We start from the raw sequence: 20,180 nt of genomic DNA, 5'->3' as shown, positions 1-20,180 counted from the left end.
TTAGATAACACTACATTTTGTTTATCTCTTCATAAGTTGTAGAAATTTGGGTTGTTTCCACTTTTTCACTTATGAATAATGGTAATATGAACAGTCATTGTGTAGGTATATATTTTCATTCCCCGGGGGTAGACATCTAGGAGCGGAATTGCTAGGTCATTTTATATATTTTAGGAAATATATATTTTAGGAAACTGGCGAATTCTTTTACAAAGTACTGCACCAGTTTGTATTCCTACCAGCAAAGTATCAGGATTCCAGTTTTTCCACATCCTCAACAACACCTGTTATTTTCTCATTTTGATCATAACTAATCTATGGCTGTGCAGTGGTATCTCCTTGTGGTTTTAACTTGCATATCTCTGATGACTGTATGGAGCATCTTGTCATGTGCTGTCTCATAGCTACTCATAAATCCTCTTTGGTGAAATGTCTAATCAGATCTTTTGCCTATTTTAAATTAGTTTTTTTTGTCTTTTGACTATTTGGTTTTAAGAGTTCTTTATATACTTGGGTGTAAATGTTTTGTCAGACATACACAATTTGCTACTGTTTTCTTCCAGTCTGTGCATTTCTATTCAGTTTCTTAATGGTGTCTTCTAAAGCTAATTTTTATAAATTTTGAAAAAAAATCCAGTTTATCATTTTTTTCTTTATCAAATGTACTTTCGGTGTTGTATCTGAGAACTCTGTGTCTAACTTAAAGTTGCATAGACTTTCTCCCATTGGTCGCATATATCTTCTTACATACTTTTTTGGTTTTCATATTTAGGTCTGTGATTTATTCTGAGTTAGTTTTTGTGTTTGGTGTGAATGCAGAATCCAAATTAATCTCTTTCATGTATATATCCAATTTTCTCTCAACACCATTTACTGGAAAGTTTGTTCTTTCCTCATGAAATGCCATAGGAATTTTGTTGAAAGTCAACCATAAATACAAGTTTACTTTTGAATTATTAATACTCTTCTTTATATAAATATAATGTTTATCCTTATGTCAATACCATAAGGTCATGATTTATGTAGCTTTGTAATATGTTTTTGGGAACTTCAAGTTTGATTTCTTTTCAAAAAATGTTTTGGCTATTCTCCATCCTTCACATTTCTATCAAAATTTTAGGATCAGATTGTTAATATTGACATAGGGTCTGCTGGCCTTTGATAGGAATTGTGTTTAAAGGTCAATTTTGGGAGCAATTCCATCTGAAACAACACAAAAGCTTTTTTGTTATCTGGAAATTATTATTACTGGAGCAGTCATTAGGGGACGTTTTTGAACACTGTGTTGATTGATAAGGAACAGAATTAGCTACTGATAGCCCATATTATAGTATACAAGATTTAAAATTCGTAGGGATTTATGAGAACAAGGAAAGCCACTCATTTGGAGTTGTACAAATAAGATACACAAAATAGGAAGTTTTACACTTAATGTCTTTGCACAATTAGGGTGTGAATCTAGGTATCACACTCCAGTGCTGCTTCATATATCCCATTGCTGTGAAAAAGACCAAAGTTGTTAGGGTCAAGGTTCAAATAAAATAAACAAGTAAGTTCAAACAAACTTAAAAAATCCAAATCAACCTTTTCAGGAAGTAGATTTTAGTCACAAACATTCAGACTTATTCCCTAAATGTAAACTTATATCCAAATAATTCTGTTTATTTAAACGGAGCCAAGATTTCCAGTATACAGCCTTTTATTAAAAACCAAAGCAATATGATTTCTCTGGTAATATGAGTATAGACAGATGTCTTCTAGCTATAGGAATCATGATTGAGGAAATGTTAGGAAAATAAAGGCCCTTAGATAGTTGATGTATTTGTCATTAATTTAATAATGATATAAAGAGAACTCATAAAAGATAGAAATATTGTATTTAGTTAATTCCAGTAGCTAATTTTTCACATTTTAGCAGCTCTTACATAGGGGTGTGTTATAAAACTGACAGCATCGTAGAATTGATGAAATTTAATATGATAGCAAATGTGGACTTGGTGTCATTTTAGAAGGCGAACATTTATGAATACCTAGTTGCAACTTGTTCTGGAAAAACTTGGCTCATGAAATAAAAAGTAACGATATCCAAATACTTATATTTAAATCTTTAGTTTTGAATGATAATGTAGGGAGATAAACACAGGAAATCTTTATAGTTGTTTTTTTTTAATGTGCTTAAATTTCTTCTGTGTAAGTTGACTGTAGGTCAGGATTAAACCAGATTTTCATCCCTGTAAATCTTAAATTTGAGCTTTAAGAAATAAAATGATGGCCCAAGAATTCTGCCAGGATAGGTGCTTTGGAGTGGTGAGGGGAAAATGGACAAGACATATTTACAAATACCACTTGAAATTTGGGTCCAAATTTAAGCTGGTAGAATAGTAAATTAAAGAAATATGTTTGACTACTAATTTAATTCCCATGATGGTTTATTTTGCCTTTTCAGTTTCTATAGTTTTTTCTCCTTGTCAGGCCCCAAGAGTTTACATAATTTATGTGAATTGACACAACCTTCCTTGGAGAGAGGTAGAGTCATGAAGGGGGTCAGTGGTTGGAAAGATGAAAGAGGAGAAGCAAATCCACTGGTGCATATTTAGAATGTGTTCTAAGCTTAAGAATGTGGAAACCCCTTACTTCTATTTGAAATGCTTTTGGAATAACATACTAGAGCATCCCTGGGGACAGCCCAGCACTGCACACTGATATGGTTTAAGAGAGCTCCAAAGCATTTGCCTATAGTTAGCTCAGTTGTAGTATTTTAGTAAGTGTTCTAATAGCTTGGCTGCCCTTGCCTTGGCGGGGGAGTCTCCACAAGTGCACAGTGTCCAATTTTTGGGTGCTTGGTCACATGGTCTTACGTGTTCTGAACCTATTAATAACTCACCATAGACTTGTAAGAGAATACATCAGACTCTATATTGGAACTGCATAATCAACTGTTTACTTAATCCTTCTCTCATTTCTTTCCATTACCCATTCCTCTAGAAGATACACACTCAGTTCTGTTCAGTGCTTATATCCCCTCCCATTCCTGTAGTTCTTTATTTTTATTTTTATTTTTTTAAGATTTTATTTATTTATTTGAGAGAGAGAGAATGAGAGAGAGCACATGAGAGGGGGGAGGGTCAGAGGGAGAAGCAGACTCTCTGCTAAGCAGGGAGCCCGATGTGGGACTCGATCCAAGGACTCCAGGATCATGACCTGAGCCGAAGGCAGTCGCTTAACCAACTGAGCCACCCAGGCGCCCCCATTCCTGTAGTTCTGAAATGGATTCCAGTAAATTAATCTTGGAGATTTAAAAAAATACAATGGAAGTGCAAGAGAAGACAATGGAGGACCTCCATAATACTATAAATGGTTATAACTGTGATAATAACAGGTCTTTAAGGTACTTTATAGTTTATAAACTGCATTAACAAAATCTTTTGATTGTGGTATGTCTGCATGTTTTTAGAAAATAAATGACCTGTTCAAACGAATGCATAGGTGTGAGTAGCTTTCCATACCCTGGCAGTGGCATACAAGAGACATGCCTGCAAGAAATAGAGGTACTAGACTTTTCTACCAATCATACCTATAAGGGCAGGAAGCAGGTGACACCTCCAACTTTTTCTTTTTCAGATCAATAAAGATGAGTGAAAAGAATTCTATTTGCATCAATTTTTAGAAAGAAAGACTCGAGGCCCAGTATATAATAGCTATGTTTGTTGAGCACTACCATGCAGTGTACTCATACTCATACTCATCCTACCGTTGGTATGGCTGACTTTCATAGAAACCCATTAAGATATATGCTCTGGCTCGATTTTATAGATGAGATGCTGAAGCTCATGGATATTGAGTAAATCATCCATATCAGGCAGCTGGGAAGGCCGGGAGGTGAAATTCAAAGTCACACCTGTGTGTGTGTGTGTGTGTGTGTGTGTGCACGCGCATGTGGGAGTGTGCATGTGTACGTGGTGAAAATATTTTGTTGCTTCAGTTTTATTTATCAGAGATGTATTACATTCACATCATTTTAATTCTTTGATCGAAGGTATAGGGTGGAAATTGACATGGAGTAGATATAAGAATAGAATATGACATAATAGAAATTACTAATTTTTTTCTGAAAGGCAGAGAGAGGGCTGGAGTGAAGGGGGAGGGAGAGACAGGATCTTAAGCAGGCTCCATTTCACAACCCTGAGATCATGACCTGAGCTGAAATCAAGAGTCAGATGCTTAACTGACTGAGCCTCCCAGGCTCCCAGAAATTACTGATTTTTAATGTAACCTATCTTTCCTTACTCCTTCTAGTTGCTGTCTTGTATTAGTATTCTCAAAAATTTAAAGCAAGATATTAGCACACAGTAGAGGGATTTTCTTTAAAATATGCCTGACAGAGTCTAATGCCATAACACTTCTGAAACCAAAGAATTTATTAATGTCACTTGCCAGTTTCATTGTTGGAAAATGCTGTTGGAAAATCCTGGGATCTTGGAATTAATCTTGGTTTTGTTCTTTGGAATACATAGAATCCTTTATCTCTCTTATGATAGTCAGCAATGACTGTGAAAACAGCTACAAACAAATGATAATTCATGAATCAGTTCAGTTTGGGGCACTGTACCTGGTGGTTTTTAAACAGTTACCTGAGTAGTTTTTATAGTAATCCTGTGAGGAAGGTGTCGTTACACCCATTTTGTTGATCAGGAAGTTTAGGAATTTGCTTGAGGTCTCCAAGGAAGCAAGCTTGGAATCAAATCTAGGTCTTCCTGGTTTGAAAGTTAATACCCTTCATGGAGGTGGTTTGAAGACTGAGTTGACTATGAAGTTCCGAAGTGTTGTTTCAGAAGTTGCTATGTTTCAGGTGTTGGAGCGGAAGAGAATGAAGGGTAGGGTTAAGAGTATGAGGTGAACTCTAAGCTCTTTTGAGTGTCCTCAGCTCTGTTGTTTTCTGTTTAATATCATGGCATTTTCATAGAATATTTGGTTTGAAAAGTGTCCGAGTAGAATAAAAAAGTTTTATTGGAACTCCTGGAACTTTCCAGCCATGATGAAATAGGAGTTAGAATATCAGGCAAACTATGTGAATTAACGGGTTTTCAGGCATCGGACAAAAGGTAGCACAAGGCAGTCATTACTCAGAGAAAAGATACCAGTGAAGAATCTGCATATGTCCCAGTCTACAACCTGAGAGAGGCTGCAGCCCTGAAAGGGAACAAAAATGGAGCCCGGCATCTTATGGAATTAAAGACACAGGGTTGGAATTTGAGAGAAGCCGAGGAAGCTAGAATTTGCCAAAGGACTAAAGAAGACACAACAGTGCCTTAAGGGAGGCCTTCTGATGTGTAGAGGGTTCTTCTGGTGTATTTGTCTGAATACTGGTCTGACATTTGTAGAACATTCTACCCTACCACCCCAGAGCACACATTATTTTTCCAGGGCTCAGAGGATATATTCCAGCATAATACCTTATTCTGGGCCATAAAGTAAGTCTCCGTGAAGTTAAGGGGAGTGAAATATTACAAAGTAAGTTTTCTCAGTCCAACAAAATTAAAAATCGAAATCAGTAAGAGAAAAGTATTTGGGAAATCCTCAAATATTTGGAAATGAAATAATACACTTCTAGATAACATAGGGGTCAAGGAAGAAATCACAAAGGAAATTAGAAAATATGGGGAAGTGAATGGAAATGAAATACAACATATTATAATTTGTGGACTGCAACTAAATTGGTACATAGAGGAAAATATTTGCATCACATACATAGGAAAAAAGATCTCAAATCAGTTATCTCAGTATACACATGAAGAAATTAGAACAAGAAGAGCAAATGAAACCTAAATTAAGCAGAAAGGAGAAATAAAAATAAAAGCTGATATCAATGAAAAAGAGAATAGAACAGGAATAGGGAAAATTAGTCAAATCAAAAGTTGGTGCTTTAAAAAATAAAAATAATCGATAAACTATTTTTCAAGAAAAAACAATAAAAAACGCAAATGCTCAATGTAAATAATTAGAGTGAGGACATCATTACAAATGCAATAGGCATGAAAGAGATAACAAGGGACTATAATGAATAACTTTGTGACAATAAATTCAGTGACTTAGATGAAAGGGACAAATAATGTCACAAAATGCCAAACTCCCTGAAGAAAAATTAGTAAATCTGAACAGCTTTCTTTCTTTCTTTTCTTTCTTTTTTTTTCTTTTCTTTCTTCTTTCTTTCTTTTTCTCTTCTTTCTTTCTTTCTTCCTTTCTTTCTTTTTCTTTCTTTTTTTTCTTTTTTTCTCTTTTTTTCTTTCTTTCTTTCTTTCTTTCTTTCTTTTTTTCTTTCTTTCTTCTTTCTTTCTTTCTTTCTTTCTTTCTTTCTTTCTTTCTTTCTTTCTGATTTATTTATTTATCTGAGAGAGAGAGAGAGAGAGCATGAGCAGGGGGAGGGGCAGAGGGAAAGAATCTCAAGCAGACTCCCTGCCAAGCACAGAGCCTGATGCAGAGTTCAATCTCAGGGCCCTGTGATCATGACCTGAGCTGAAATTAAGAGGCAGACACCTAACTGACTGAGCCAACCAGGCACCCCTGAACAGCATTATTTCTATTGAGAAATTCAATTTGTAGTTATAAACTCTCTCCAGGCAAAAATGGCTCACATCATGAATTCTATCAATTTAAGGGCCTTCAGTCATCCAGACAGTGTCAAGTTGAATTATCCCCTCACCTTTTTCATTTTTCTGTTCCATATACATGGAATGGAAGATACTTCATATGGGGTATTTTGTTCCCTTTATTGCCCCAAATTAAGAGAGCTACCAGGTTTCTTAATTCCCAAAGAACACAATGATTCAAAAAAAAAATGTACCATCATATTATACATAGATTTGTAAAATTTCAGTTAAGTGCTGCTCTAAACACTTGTTTACATTGCAACAAAACTTGTAAGAACCAAGAACTGTTATCGATGATGCTCCATGACATCGCTGTAACTGTCCATTACCATCTACACCATCCTCTCCCACTAATCACTGACCTTTTATTTTACATTTCTAGAAATCACACCATCAGCATTTGCTGTGTACGATGGCAGATTTTCATCAGATATTTTTATGTTGAGATTTTCTAAATGAATTTTTATAAAAGCATTATCTTTTAAGGAAAATTCCATTCTTAGGATTTTCTTTGGATGTGCAGATAGGGCCATGGGTAAATAACATTTCTGGTATTTTCATACATTTAATTTTGCTTATATTATACAAATGGGATTATATATTATGTGTCTTCTATAACTTTTTTGTTAAGTGAATGGTAGGAGATTTTTATTCTTTTGGGATACTAATATTTTATTAGCTATACACATTACAAATATCTCCTACAAGTTTGTAGCCTCAAGATCATTTTATGCCATTTATGTAAATTTTTAAACAACTATATAATATTCCATAATACAAGAGTACAATAATTTATTTAAAATGCTGATATAACTTCTTAGTTAAGAACAAGCAGCTCTTCCATCTATTACCTCTGTTACTTTGGATAAAATATTTCATCTCTCTGACGTTCTGCTTCATACTTAAAACAAGGAAAAATACTTCCTATTTCATATGGTTGTAGTTGAGATTAGAGAAATAATGCAAATAAATTACTCCCAGAGCAGGATTTCTCAACCTCACCCCTAATGACATTTTGGGTAGGATAATTGTTGTGGGGGGCTGTTCTGTGCATTGTAGAATGTTTAATAGCATCTTTGGCCTCTACCCACTAGATGCCCCATCAGGACAGCGAAAAATGTGTCTAGATATTGCCAGATTCTGCACCCCCTCCTTGGAGTGGGGGATACAAATATACCCACTGAGAATCACCGTTGGGGAGAAGAGCCTGGTATGGTACATGATGTTAAGTCTGGTACATGAAGCTGGACACATGCACAGCACAGTTCTCTGGGGTGATCTTTGCATGGACTACATCGTGGTGGCTCTTGCTATACTTCTCCCTGGTAGTGGCCATTAAGAAAACTTCCCAGTTGCCAGGCTTTAGGTTTTGGTGCCATTTGGTGCCACTAACACAAATAACACTAATTTCACAATACCACAATCAGTTACATAGATCTTTGCACACCTATATGAGTGTAAGTACCAGAGGTATTCCTGGAAATGTTATTTTAGTTGGGGGAGGCAACACAGGGCTTACAATACTGAAATTTTGATATATTCTGCTAAATCACCTTCCAGAAATGCTAGACCTGTCTACACTCTCACCTATTGTACCTAAGAGCACCCTTTTCTTCATATCCTCATCCATAGTGAATATTAACATTCCTTTTGTATGAAAACATATTTTGTGAATTTTTAATGTTTCTTTCCACAACTCACCTTTCTTCCGTGGATTGCATGCAGATAATCATTGCCCATTTTTCTATTACTCTTTTAGTCATTAAAGGCTACACCTAAATCTCCAATTATAAAGCTATTCAAGTGTACAGAAAAGCACAGAGATTAAATACAGCTAACACCCAGGTTTCATGAGTGTTAACATTTTACCATTTTTTTGCTTAAGATTTTTATTTTGAAATTTTGCACATGATGTTGAAGCCCTTGTGGGTGCTCTTCCACAACCATTTTATTTTCTGAGTCCCCAGATGTAACCACTGTTCTCAAATTTGTATACATATTTTCCATCCATACTTTAATAATTGTATTATATGGGTATGCATCCATAAAAGTCTATAACAGCATTGTTTTGTATTTTAAACATTTGCACAAATGGAATCATACTACACACATCTTTCTAGAACTTGGCTTTTAAAAATTCATATTGCATTTTTGAGTTTTTTTAATTTAATTTTTTAAAAATATGGAATGCTTCATGAATTTGCTTGTTATCCTTGTGCAGGGGCCTTGCCAGTGTTCTCTGTATCATTCCAGTTTTAGTCTATGTGCTGCTAAAGCGAGCACATCTTGTCCACCCTTTAAATTGCAATATTTATTTGTATACAGTAGAGTTTATTTATCCATTCCCCTATTGATTGATGTTTATCCACCTCACCCTCCCCTTTAGTTTTTATATTTTGGAGTTACCAGCAATATAATAATGATCATCCTTTTGTGAGTTCTGTGTGCACATGTGTGAGAGTTTCTCTTAGGTATATACCTATCAGTAATATGTTGGCTTATGGACATACACATCTTCATATTTATTATATATTATCAAATTGTTCTTCATGGTGATTATAATACTGTTTCCTCTTGCCAGCTTGTATTTTCCCACACCCATACCAACAAACTCCTGGTATTGTCAAACTGTTATTTTTTCTTCTCATCTTTACTCACATTTTGGTAATTAGTAGAACAAATAGAATTTTTAAAAAAATTTTTAAACATTTATGACAGAGAGAAAGAGAGCATGAGCATGGGGGGAGGGAGGGGCACAGGGAGAGGGAGAGAGAGTCCCAGGCAGACTCCATGCTGAGCCCAGAGCCCCTCCCTGGACTCAATTCCATGACCCCAAGGTCATGACCTGAGCCGAAACCAAGAGTCAGACATTCAACCCATGTGCCCGTAGAAAAATTTGTTTTTAAAAATGGAAAGACTGAGCAATACCACCAACCCACTTGATTTAACTGGCACTTCCAGAAAATTCTGTGTTTAATACACATAGAACAGTCATCAAGCTAGATCATATGTGTTGGGGCTGTTAAACTCTTCTCAACAAATTTTAAATAACTGAAAACATATTAATGTGTTCTCTGGCGACAGTGGAATTAATGGAAATCAGCGACAAAATAATGCCTGAAAATTAGTATAAATTTTTAAGTGAAACAATACACTACCAAATAGTACATAGATCAAAGAAGAACTCACTAAGGAACTTAAAAAAAAATTAGAAATGAATGAAAATGAGAACACTATATCAAAATATATGGGATGCAGCTGAGTAATACTTATGGGAAGATTATATCATTAAATACTTAGTGTCAGGGAATAAGATAGTTCAATGTTAAATTAGGAAAAGAAGAGCAAATTAAACCCAAAATGCATAGAAGGAAATAATATATGTAAGAACAGAAATCATTGAAGTTAAAGCAGAAAAAGTGGAGAAAGATAAAATTTCTGGAAAGTACAATAAAATTGCTATATCTCTAGCTAGACTGATCAAAGAAAAAGAAAATGCAAATTATCAATATTAGGAATAAAAAGGAGACATCACAACAGTTCCTTTGGAATTAAAATTATAATAAGGAAATATTATGAACCACTTTATGTCAAGAAAGTTTACAACACTAGGTGAAAAGGACAAATCCTTGAAAGATACATATTAATAAACTGACAAAAATAATGTGGAACATCTGTGGAGCCCTAAATATAGTATAATTGAATTTGTAATTAGAACTTTTCCCACAAAGAAAATTCCAGGCCCAAATGCCTTCATTAGTGAATTATGTTAATCATCTATAGATGAAATACCACAGATTCTTTCAAGTCATTTGAAGGAACAGAACAGTTCCCAATACTTTTATGGGGCCAGTATTATCCTGATATCAAAAACAGATAAAGAGGGGTGCCTGGTGGCTCAGTCACTTGGGTGTCCGACTCTTAATTTTGGCTCAGGTCATGATCTCAGGGTTATGGGATTGAGCCCCATGTCAGGCTTTGTGCTGGGAATGGAGCCTACTTAGGATTCTCTCTCTCCCTCTCCTGCTGCTCCCTCCCCCATCTCTCTCTCTCTCCCTCAAACAAACAAACAAAAAACAGATAAAGATACTGCCAGGAAAAAAACAAAAAAAAACAAAACCTGTAGTCTAATTTCACAGAAACATAGACACCAAAATACTTACCAACTATTAGCAGATCAAATCCAGCAATAGGTAAAAAGAGCAATATATCATGACCAGAAGGAGTTTATCCCAAGAATGCAAGGATGGCTTAACCTTAAAAATGTCTATCAGTGTCATTCACTATATGAAACAAATGAAAGAGAAAAACTATACAACAATGCCAATGAATACAGGAAAGTAGTTTGACAAAATTTAACATTAATTTCTGATAAAAATGTTCAGCAAACTAAGACGAGATTGTAGGTACCAAAACCTGTCAATGCATGTCTACAAAAAACAAAAACAAAACAAAACAAAAAAACCTCATGGTTGACATCATTTTTAAATGCAGAGGACTGTGTGTATATTATCAGTAATAAGATGAGGATATCCATTTTAACCACTTCTATTCAGTCTTGCACCAGAAGTCTTAACCAGTACCATAAGCAAAAGTCAATAAACTAATTTAAAAGTTAAAGATGTGTAGATAGAACAGGAAGAGGTAAAATTGTTTTTATTTGCAGACAATGTGATTATATACATGAAAAATCCTAAGGAAACTATAAAATAGCTACTAAAACTAAAAAGTGAGTTTAGGAAATTCAAAAGGTGTAATGACAATTTACAATAAATGAGTGTGTGTGTGTGTGTGTGTGTGTGAGAGAGAGAGAGAGAGAGAGAGAGGGGACATCACTTCTTTTCTCCTTTGCTTCTAGCATCCTCCTGCTCACCTCTGTAGGTCCGCATACTATTTAGCTTACTACATGTGAAACTTGAATGAGATACTCTTTCCAATATAATTATTACTGATTCAACAGTAAAGTTGAGGCAACTAAAACTTCTTTCTTAGATATCTATACAACCTGGGCATTTGTTTTAATTCCTGAGGAGTTTCAAGATTATTTTCTTCTCTTCAAAGGCACTGTCAGGATGCAGAGAAAAATTTGAGTCAAGGCTTAAAAAGCAAGATGGTAATTTTTCAACATATGATGTTATTTATTATATATATAACAGTGCATTTCAACCATAAAGTTAAACTCTTGCCATTTTAAAGTTCTATAAATAAAGTTGCTTAAAAACTCACTCTGTAGGGGTGCCTGGGTGGCTCAGTCAGCTAAGCGTCTGACTCTTGATTTTGGCTCAGGTCATGATCTCAGGGTTGTGAGTTCAAGCCCCATGTCAGGTTCTGTGCTGGGTGTGGAGGCTGCTTGGGATTCTTTCTCTCCCTCTGCCCTTCCCCCACAAAAAACAAAAAAAACCCTCCCTCTGTAGTAGGTCAATATTAAGTATTTCTATTTTATGGCCTTTGAGATCTGTTTTTAAATTTAATAGAAGTGTGTCTTATAGTAAGTATATATGGGTGTGTGTGTGCATATATATATACATACATATATGTATATATATAGTTTATAATAACATAGGGCAGATCCAGTTCACTATCTTGCATAGTGTCTTGATTCAGTTCTAAATGGTCAGATTCCTATTCTTGGACCATAATATATATAAAAAATATATAATTAGCATATATACTAATTAATATAACTGAATTTTAAAGTTTTGTGTGTTCTTTTTATATATGTAAAGTAATAAATACATTTATCCTTTCTCTTGGCATCTGTATTGAATTCTAAATAGCGTAACATTTTCTAGATGAACTTTCTCAGTTTGGAATATTCTCATGTGTCTTCAGCTCTTTAAAACAATTTACTCTGGCATATCCTGAATTAGTGAGAACTGTAATTCATATGTATTCTTTGGGTAGTTGTTGAGTCAGACCTGAAGGGATTCATACCCATATATGGATTTGAAGTCTACATGTTGGATAAGTTGAATAAATAATAAGTCCCAGATAAATTACAAGACCCAAAGAAAGCATGAGGCAATACTGTAATTCTGTATTGTGTGGGTGGTGTGATTTTTAGGCCTCTGGTTTTATTTACTTTCTGCTAGAGATCCTATTAACAGTCAGCACAAGAAACATACCACGCTTTTATGTTGAATTGAAAATCTTAGTTATCTAGAGATAAAGTACTTAGGACTCTGTAAGGTAGAACACAGGAAGAGTTCGCTTTCTGTAGAGATTTATAGTTGTGTAAAGTGCTTTCACATATATCATTTCATTTAATGGACAGGAAGCTGTTATTCATAAGATAGGAAAGGGTTGCTTTAATTTCACTCTTAATGTTGCCTTTGTCCTGGCTAAGCTTTACACAGACGCTCACACCCATTTTTATCTGCCAAGCATCAGCCTAGCTCCTAAGGCTGAAAAGTGAACCAAATTTGGCATGAGTGTTCTTTAAATGAATGAGTGGTGTTTAAGGAAATGAATCCAGAGTATAGAATACATTTAAAAATGTTACAAAGCCTCAGTAGTCTATGAAGATCAGACTTTTAATGTCACAATTGGACCTATCTAGCTTTCTTTCATAGTTTTGGTTTACTACCCAAGTCAGTAGGTAGTAATTCTGACATTATCTGAGTGCCCATTATGAAAATTAAAGTATGATTTATACACTTAATTAAAACTGTTGGTGGGTCGTCTCATCTTCAAGCTCATTATCAAAAGAAAAAGAAAGGTGATGTGACAGAAGTGAGAGGAAACAGTGCCTCTTGAATTCTCTTTCCTGTGTTCATCTGTGTAATTTGGAATGTGTTAATCATCTGTAAGGTCCTTTTGGTAACCACGGTGATCTTGTCTCCATAGCCTGTGGTGAGATGCTCAGTGAAGTCCCTGTGAACAAGCCCATTTCAAAACTTACTGGCCTGTGCTAGCTTCAGTTTTCAAACAGAACTGCAAGGCCCTTAACCTTTCCTTTTTTAATTCAGTGATCTCATATCTTCCATTTTATCTTTTATGAGAATCTTTCCCAGACCATTGGCTCTTAGTTTCCTGGATGGATGCACAGCTCAGTTATAATTTCCCAAGATTGCTTGTTTTCATATTTTCTAGGAAGCGTATTCCGAGTCATACAGATGCTTTGGAAGCATCCACCTTTTGTGATTAGGGCTTTGGCTCTCTTTTTGGAATGATACGTGGTGTTTTGAACATTGTTGTTGATCAGGTTTTTTTTACAGGTTAAACTTAATTTCTCAGGCATCGGGATCAACACACCTTAGTGTTTTTCACTCTAACAATGAAAAAATAAGCACCAAGGAGGTTATATGACTTGCTTACGCTAACACTGGCCCCATGTGATGAAGTCCTGAATTTAGTCTTTCAGTGGTCATATCCTCTGCCTTATCCTTTATGCTTAAGGTCTGTTCTGGATAGGTTGAATTGTATGAAATTGTCAATATATGAATGTCTGACATTCAATAAAAAGCAATTTCATATGCTACAACCTATAAACATGCCCCAAACACCAAAAAACTCCATTTAGGAAAAGCTCCTTCTACATGCAGCTAAAACTGAATATATATTTTTTTAAGTTTAGTACTAAATTTACAGGAAAAAAACCTTAGTCATTAGTAATTGCAGACAGAATGCCAGAGGTAACAAGCTTACTTGTGGAGCTCCTTGGCTCCTTTATATTAGGAGTGTGGACTTAGGAGCCATTGTGTGGGTTTGAATCCAAACTTCCCTATTATAATCGTACTGTGTAACCTTAGACAATTTACTTATCCTCTCAGTGTCTCTGTCTTCACCTTTTAAGATGTAGTAAGTTACTTAGAACTTATCTGGCATCACTGTAAGGGCTTTAAATGTGTTTAAGAAAAATGGAAATGAGGAACAGAAAATATTTTGGTCAGTGCATGAAATAATCTTCTCGACTTTTAGAAATGCTACCTATTAGATATTTTTTTATTAATTAAGTGAATGAGGAATATTAAATTAGGTTGATAAGTAGTGGTATACCCATGAGCCACTTGTACATCAATTTGTTTAAATAGGTCTGAAAGAAAACATATAAACCTAACTAGCCCTTGCATTCCAGGAAATGTCTGTTGGTTGATTGAGCAGTGAAATGAAGTTCTCTCACTAACATTCTTCCACCAAAATTCCTTTCAAATTTTTAGTGCTAAAATGGCCTCTAGGATCTGATTTCCAAAAGGACTCTGACACTTCCGCATTCAAGTACAAATAAACGACACAGTGACTTCTCATGGCCAAGTGATCAAAGTAACTATAAAATGCATACCCGCAGAAATGATGGGTTGATTTCTTTGTTTTCCTGTAACCTTCAATTTCCTACACAGCCTTCAAAAATTTCAGAAGAATGTGTAGGAAACAGAAATGAGAAGAGAATGCGCATGGGTAGACAGCTAGGGACTGTCCTAAGTACTTTACAAGGTAAGAATAAATTCATAATATTGTAAGAAAGGTACACAAAGTGCTAAAATTCGTATGTTGAGTCTACCAAATAAAAAATAATTAATTTCAAGCTTTTGAAAGGTGGAATAAGTACTGGCCACGTGGCATTGAAGTCTAGTTAGGTAATGAGACAAGAAAGTCCCTAACCCTTCAAATAAATCCATGTGTTCTGACACAGATGTGTCATTTCATCCTAGATTACTAAGAGAATTTGCAGAGGAAATTTTCCCCATCTTCCATTGAGATTGATATTGCATTTAGCATTAATGAAATAAGGAATTGAATGGTAGTTGTTCTAACTTTTTATTTGAATTATAAACAAATAAATATCTATATTTCAGAATAGTTAATTGCAAAGGATGGACGATGTGGACCAGACAAAGACAAGTATTCACTTGGGGCTACTGATACATTCTTCTCTTACTTCACCCACAGCAGCATTGGGAATAGCTGATCATGCTGTCCCTCCCTCTTGATATGCATTTTTATCACTTGCCATCCAGGACCCTACTGCTCCCTGACTGCTCCCTCTCCGGCTGCATTGGCCATTCTTCTTCTCTGTATCTTCCCAACAGGTGTGACATAGTGCTCAGTCATGGGCCTTCTTTTCTGCCCTGTGTACACTTATTTGGGGATCTTACCCAGTCTCATAGCTTAAATGCCAACTGTACGCCCATGGTTCCAAAATAAGTAACTCTAATTTAGACCTCTCTGTTGAGCTCCAAGTTCGTATGTCCAGATATGTATTTCACTTTTCAACATGAGGTCTAGTAGATATATCAAACTTAACATGTTTCAGACTGAAGTGATCATCTCTCCCACTCCAACCCCACATTCTCCTCTCCCCACATTATTCTTCGTCCTGCTGATGGTCATTTGGCAAGGGCCAAAAATCACAGTGTGGTCCCGAATTCCTTTCTTTCCTTCAGAGTGCACGTTCACACATCACAAGCTCACCTTCTACTTGAGCCACCGATAACCTGTCATCATGTGACCTTTCCCCCATCTGTAGTTTACCCTCAGCACAGCCACGAGAGTGAACCTTTTTAGATAGGTCCAAGCATGCTCATCGTAGTACTTGTAAAGACAATACATATGTAGTGGAAATTTAAAACATGAGTGCAAAAGATACACACATCTTCAGTGTAGTAGTTAACCTCTTTGCAATAAGAGAAGGGAATTGGGGGTGCCTGGGTGGCTCAGCCAGTTAAGCGGCTGCCTTCGGCTCAGGTCATGATCCCAGGGTCCTGGGATTGAGTCCCGCATCGGGCTCCCTGCTCAGTGCAGAGCCTGCTTCTCCCTCTCCCTCTGCCTGCCTCCCTGCCTACTTGTTCTCTCTCTCTCTATGTCAAATAAATAAATAAAATCTTTAAAAAAAATAAAATAAAATAAAGAAGGGAATTGGTTTGGGAATGTGTGCTGATCCATTTCAACTGAATCAAGAAATTGTTATATTTTTTAAAAATTATCTACAGTACATAAATGTTAACATTTCTTAAGTATTGGGAATGGATTCCTGGACATTCTATTGTCTTGTATATTTCTGAAGGTCTGAAATATTTCCTAATAAAGAATGGTAAATAATTATAAAGAAAAGCACTTCCTCTCTTATTGTCCTCTACCAGTCTCTACCAGGTTCTTAACGTGCTACTTTTCTTATAGTCTGTTATTTTAACTCATCTTAAGTGCTAGACATTTTTTATTGAACATTCACTTCCATACCTTAAAATCAAAGAAAATCATACCTAAGAATGACATTCATAAACTAGAGAGCATCCAAGTAAAGTGAAAAGAATGAAGACAGATTTCATATCAGGGATCGTTATGGTAACTGGTCACATACAGAGAGGCCATTGAGAGTATTTGTCATGTATTTGAAATGTGAAAAGGTGCTTAGGATGTACAGTCAGAACTCATGATTTAACCTGGTGGTGATTAAAGAAATATTTCTGAGACTTACTGCTGTCTAGTAGAGGCCTGGATTGCTTCAGAGCAGTAACTGCCCTATTAGCTATTGAAGTGTGTAAGCAGAATATTAAATATTTATCAAAGGTGTTGATGAATGATTTCTTCTCTGGGTGGAATTTGGAACAAAGTGACCCCTGATTTCTGGTTTGGATACACTCTTGTTTATAAATGTCTTTTTTACAATGTGATGCATGGGTGTAATTTTCCTGATGTGGTCTGGTATGTGCAGAGTGCTTTGGGTCTCCCGGTTTTTACCAGATTTTTTCAGCTCTTTAGGTGTATGATCTCTTAAGTCAGCCCAATATTACAGTAGCTTTTTGAGCCCATGTACTCATTGATGGGACAAAAGAGAGTAGAGAAATGTGGGGAGAAAAGACGCTCAATTGCCTTTTTCAGTACTGCCTAGTCACAGATGGGTATTCAGGGATCGTAAAGTTAAGAAACAGGCCATGTGAGGAAGAACTTTGTTGGTACAAGATTTATTTTTTCCCGCAAGGGAGTAAAACACCAATATAGTTTCTTGTATATTACCTAATGCCATTCAGAATGGGAGTAGGGGAGAATATTTGAATTATCCAAGGGTCCTAAATGGAAAAGTAGTAACACATTTTGCTGATGTGCATGCAAAATGAGAAAGAAGACTTAAAATCTACAATAAGGAAACTCCTTATTTACAGATCTTCCTTGGCTTACGATGGGGTTGCATCCTGATAACCCCATCATAAAGTGAAAACATCGTAAGTCAAAAATGCATTCAATGCCCCAGCCTACCAAACATCATCCCTTAGCCTAGCCTACCTTAAATGTGGTCAGAATACTTACCATAGCCTACAGTTGGGCAAGATCATCTAACACAAAGTGTATTTTATAATATAGTGTTGCCTCTCTTATGTGATTTATTGAATACCGTAGTGAAAGTGAAAAACAGAATGGTTCAGTGGGTACAGGATGGTTGTCGTAGGCGCGTCAATCGCTTCCTCTCAGGATCGCGTGGCTGACTGGTAGCTCTGGATACTCCCACTGCCCAGACTCATGAGAGAGGATTGTATGCATGTCACCAGCCCAGGGAAAGTTCCAAATTCAGAATTTTTTGAAAAGATTTTATTTATTTTTTTGAGATAGAGCAAGTGAGAAAGAGAGCACGAGTGGGCGGCATAAGGGCAGAGGGAGAAGGAGAATCCCTCCACTGAGCAGGGAGCCTGACACGGGCTCGACGCTGAGGATGCCAAGATCATGACCTGAGCCGAAGGCAGTCGCTTAATCGACTGAGCCACCCAGGCGCCCCCAAATTCAGAACTTGAAGTACGGTTTCTACTGAACGTACATCGCTTTTGTACCATCATCAGGTTGTATTCTCACAAGTCAACCCCGTTGTAATTGGGGGACTGTCTGTATTATCAGAGATACTTGAGACTGGCTGTTTTCACATGTTGGGTGCACTGCTGTATTTCCTGCATCTGGCACATTAGCTGACACATAGTATGCACTCAGTAAATATTGTCGAATAAATTCATTATTTTATTTATTTGACCTTTAGTTGAATCCGGAAAAGAAGTTGCAGCACATTTTCCATGTCTCTGAGTACCAGTGCTATGGCCCTTGACGAGTTTGCTCCACTAATCTTGTTTCCATGGTAAAGCGAATTCGCATCCACTCCCTAGGGGTATGTAGGAGGTTGGCAATGTCTCTGTTAATTGTGAGGTCACCAGTAAGACCTGGCAGTGAGGAGTATTGCCCCACATCGCAGCTGTGCGGCTTCCTCAGTGGTCTCATTCAGTTCCACTGGAAGCACAGAACTGGGCTGGAATTGCATGAGATAAGTGCTGTAGGGGCTCATCACCATGGTGAGTGGCTCTGCAAAATCACCGAGTGACTAACCCTTTAACAACTAGGTGTACAACTGAATAGGCACCAGCTCATGAAGTGCTAGGGTGAGTGGCGAGCTGGAAGCCAACTGTTAAAAAAGTACATAGGACAAGCAGAGTTAGTTAAGAAACCGAAATTCTCCTCATGACTCAAAAAAATGGAACATGTAAAATTCTCTTACTTGCCGCAAAACAAAAGTCGCCGTGTTAGGACTTTGGAGAACCCTGACTGATGTAGGCAGGGGAGTTCTTTCGTTTGGTTTTTGCTGTTCAGTTTAACAGAAGCATGAGCACATGTGTTTGATCATCTTGCCTAGGACTAGTGAATTTTTAACCCAAGCAATGTGGGTTAGGGCACATTGTGAACTGAATGAGAGCTTATTCCTGTCTTTTTTTTTAATAGCCACTTCTAGAAAGAGTTAATTCTTATTTTAAAAAATCAACTAGCTCCTACTTTTCCTTTAACCTCACTGGACCTTCCTTTGCTAATTCCTTCTCTGTTTCTCAATGTTAGGGTCCTTTGGGTTTGGTTTTAGGCTCTTTTGCTCTTTATCTACACTCCCTTTCTGGATATCATCACTCTTCCCCATGGACTGAAAGATTATCTTTTTGTTGGCAGCTCCCAGACATATGTCTCCAGCTCAAAACTCTGCACTGAGCTCCATACTCCAACTGTCTACTTGATTTCTCCACTTGGATATTTCACAGATACATCAAACCTAATAAGGTCCTTTGATTTATATCTCAATTACAGACCTGTATCTCCCCTTCTGGAGTACGTGAGCCAGAGACCCTTAAGTCATCCTTAATTCTCTATGTTGTCCCTCCATGTCCCAGCATCTAAACCATTAACCAATTGGAATGGTCACCCTCTGGTTTGTATGAGTATCTAAAATCAATCTCAAATGTGTTTACTTTTCTCCACATCCTTAGTTCAGCCACTGTATGTTGTTCCTTTGGTCTTACTCACCATAGGCTTGCTCTTGAATCGTTATAGCTCACTTCAGACTGGTCTTCCTTATTCTCCTCTTGTCACCCTATAATCTGTTTTCCAAAAAAAGAACAAGAGTGACTTTCTTCAAAATTTCTGATTATGCCACCCACTGTCAGTTGCTTCCAATTACATTTCCAGTAAAATCTCAATGCCTTCTCATGGTCTTCAGAGCTCTCCATGAATCACGCCCTGCCAACCCTTCTGTTATATTTTGCTACTATTATTATTTGTCTGTGACTTCCGCCACTGCCT

At 36.6% G+C, this 20,180-nt stretch overlaps 1 protein-coding gene and 1 non-coding gene across 2 annotated transcripts in view; one reads left to right on the top strand and one right to left on the bottom strand.

The window, feature by feature from the left end:
• ADAMTS19 (ADAM metallopeptidase with thrombospondin type 1 motif 19) overlaps positions 1-20,180 on the top strand; it is a 250,382-nt gene that overhangs the window by 20,944 nt on the left and 209,258 nt on the right. The window lies entirely within an intron of this gene.
• Positions 8,824-8,930, bottom strand: LOC116645341. The gene has a single exon (XR_004301942.1). It is a non-coding gene; the product is annotated as a U6 spliceosomal RNA (small nuclear RNA).

This window comes from Phoca vitulina, unplaced genomic scaffold (assembly GCF_004348235.1).
Source record: "Phoca vitulina isolate PV1807 unplaced genomic scaffold, GSC_HSeal_1.0 scaffold32, whole genome shotgun sequence".
NCBI lineage: Eukaryota > Metazoa > Chordata > Mammalia > Carnivora > Phocidae > Phoca > Phoca vitulina.
The sequence above is the reverse complement of the archived record's forward strand: the minus strand, read 5'-3'. Positions and strand labels throughout refer to the sequence as shown.